At 34.3% G+C, this 2,885-nt stretch overlaps 1 protein-coding gene across 1 annotated transcript in view; it reads right to left on the reverse strand.

The window, feature by feature from the left end:
* LOC107553249 (probable flap endonuclease 1 homolog) overlaps positions 1–2,885 on the reverse strand; it is a 9,154-nt gene that overhangs the window by 2,058 nt on the left and 4,211 nt on the right. The gene's annotated exons all lie outside the window — the stretch shown is intronic.

Here is a 2,885-nt window from a genome sequence, read left to right on the forward strand (position 1 = left end):
GAAGAAGAAGTGCTGCTGCAGAGTTAGTGCATCAAAGAAAACCAAGAAGAAGAGCCGATGTGCTGTAGCGTCAAATTTTCGGCATGTTTAGAACAATTCTTACAAGTACAACACGACGTAGCTGGGCGCCGTGGACAGAACCCGAACGGCGCCGCCGGTGTGCCTACACTCATAGAAAATAATGTTTTCAAATAAAATTAAAGACGTGGCGCGGCGCGACGCTGTGCTTCTCGTCGGGTGTGCGACCGCCTGAAACGCTGTTTTTTTCACCTCCGTGCCCAAACGGCTTTGTTTGGGCTTCCGAAAGCGGATGATGTCAGGAAACAGTGGTTGCAATTTATTTTTTAACTCTGTTCCTGAGCATTATAACCCCAATTTGCTATTATGTGCTGCACATTTTACTGAGGACAGCTTCCACAACACGAGGGAGTACAGTGCCGGATTCGCCAAAAGCTTTAGTTGAAAGACGGAGTAAGGGGGCATGGCAGTACTGAAACACTGTCTAAGCTGTTCACAATCACAACGCACTGGGACAGCTAACCAATCACAACACATTTTGTTTTTCGGAAGGCGGACCTTCATCAAAGCCGGAACTAATCGAGCCGTTTGTGCCAGGCTGGGGAGAAAGGTATTGTAATAATGTAAATTATGTGAAAAATAATGTGTTTTTCGAAAAACCTAGTATGAGAGCATGTTCTAGTACACCCCCAAAACAAAATCAAGACTTTGTAAAAGAGCATAATAGGACTCCTTTAACAATAACCATGCAATTCTAACGTTTCTCAAAATCAAAATAAAGTTACAACTACTACACTCAGGAGTAATGCCAATTGCATCAAGATATTTTAGATATGTATATTAGCAGCTATTGACAGTCAGGTGCTGAGATTTGTTACAAAAATTAAGAGCAAGGGTCAGCAAAAAATGAAAAGAAGGCAAAACATTGAAAATACCTGTTTATATGTCAGCTGTAGAGCTTCCAATAGCTTTGGTAAGGAGTACTCTGTGACCTCACTATGAGAGAAATGATTTAAGGACATAACCATGATAGATGTTTCTGTATTTTAATACACACAACAGAAGGTCATTAATAAAGAAGTCCTTTATCTCTATGTCAATTTAACATGTTAGAAACATGCCTTTCCAAAAAGGTGTAAAAATGACTATTAATGCCTTGTTGTAAATTTATATATTCAATATTATTTAACTCGGCATTACGTAATATGTTTGATATAATATTTGTAACAAATAATTTGGTTTGCAAAATATTATAACGTCATATCATTAATGTAAGTTACTTTATTTTTTTAATTTTTTTTTTTACATTTGTTATTATTATTTTTTCTTTTCTTAATTTACATATTTAAATGTTCTATGTCTTCTTTCTCTCGTGTTATTTATGTATATATGTATGCATGTATGCACTCAGAGCTCCTGGAAACCACAACAAATTTCTTGTGTTTGGCGAATAAAGCTCATGATTTGATTCTGATTAAGAGAGCTCAATTAAGGCTTACAACAAAAGGTGAAATGATAAAAATAACAACCATAATAGCAAATATTAATATCACTAATAAAATATTAATTATTCATATTAAATATTTTATTACATAACGATATTATTACAACGTATAATTTATAATACACTATTAAAACTGAGCTTGTGAGGACAAATCCTTTGAGCCAGACAGTAGATGAGCTAAAATGCCTTAAGTTTTATGTTTACATTTGCTTAAATATTTGTTCATTTATTTTATTTTTGTATTCATGCATCTTTCATGTACTATTTTTAGGTGTGCTTGTAAGAAAAAATAATATTTGCTAAAACTTTATATTTAAAAGCATATCTTTTTCAATGTTCTCCTGCAAAATCTACAATCAGAACAAGATTTTGACTACTTTCTCACCTGTCTCTCTTTGCATTGAGCTGGCGGAGCAGAACAGTCCCTCCAAATGCCAGTGTGTCCATGTCCTCTGAGGCTACAGCATTAACTGTGCCACTTTTGACCAGGTGGGCACACAGCGCCTCTGCTTCACCTGGAGCCTGACATTCACGGCGATGAAAGTCAAAACAAGTCAAGCAAGAACCTCGCAAATTAATATGAGACAGAATTTATGTTTATAAAGCTAACTAAATTAAAATACCTTGATACATGGCACACCCATGAGCTGTAAGAGACGCAGGCAGTCTTGTTTAAAGTTGGACACTAAAGTGCAAAATATCATAATGTACATAAATGTCATATAGTCACAAGCACACTAGAAATAATGATTAGCAGAAACAGTGTGAAATAATACGATAGTTATAATATTATTTTGGAAGAAAAGACTACTTTTAATGACAGTAAAGACATTTATAATGTTGCAAAAGATTTCTACTTCAAATAAATGCTATTCTTTTGAACTTTCTATTCAAGATTCATTAAGAAAAAGTATAACTTTTCACAAAAATATTAAGCAGCACAAATGATAATGATAAGTCATGTTTCATGAGCTTATTAGAATGATTACTGAAGGATAATGTGACACTGACGATTGAGTAATGGCTGCTGAAAATTAAGCTTTACCCTCAAAGAAATAAATTACATTTTAAAATATATTAAACAGAAAACGGTTATTTTAAATTGTAATAATATTTCACAATGTTGTTGTTTTTTTTGCCACATATTTACAATACAACGCCACACACCTGTGTTGGAGCTCTGTGAGCTGTTCCAGCCTGTGCTTTGAGCTCTTTTTTCCAGCTAGAGGAATTAAAATATATGAAATATTATTAAATACACAATAATTACATAATTATTATATGTACAGTACCGTGCTAAAGTCTTAGGCCATTAGTATTTTCACCACCACCACCACCACCACCAACAACAACAACAACAACA

This window comes from Sinocyclocheilus grahami, unplaced genomic scaffold, assembly GCF_001515645.1.
Source record: "Sinocyclocheilus grahami isolate Dianchi unplaced genomic scaffold, SAMN03320097.WGS_v1.1 scaffold467.1, whole genome shotgun sequence".
In the NCBI taxonomy this organism is placed as follows: domain Eukaryota; kingdom Metazoa; phylum Chordata; class Actinopteri; order Cypriniformes; family Cyprinidae; genus Sinocyclocheilus; species Sinocyclocheilus grahami.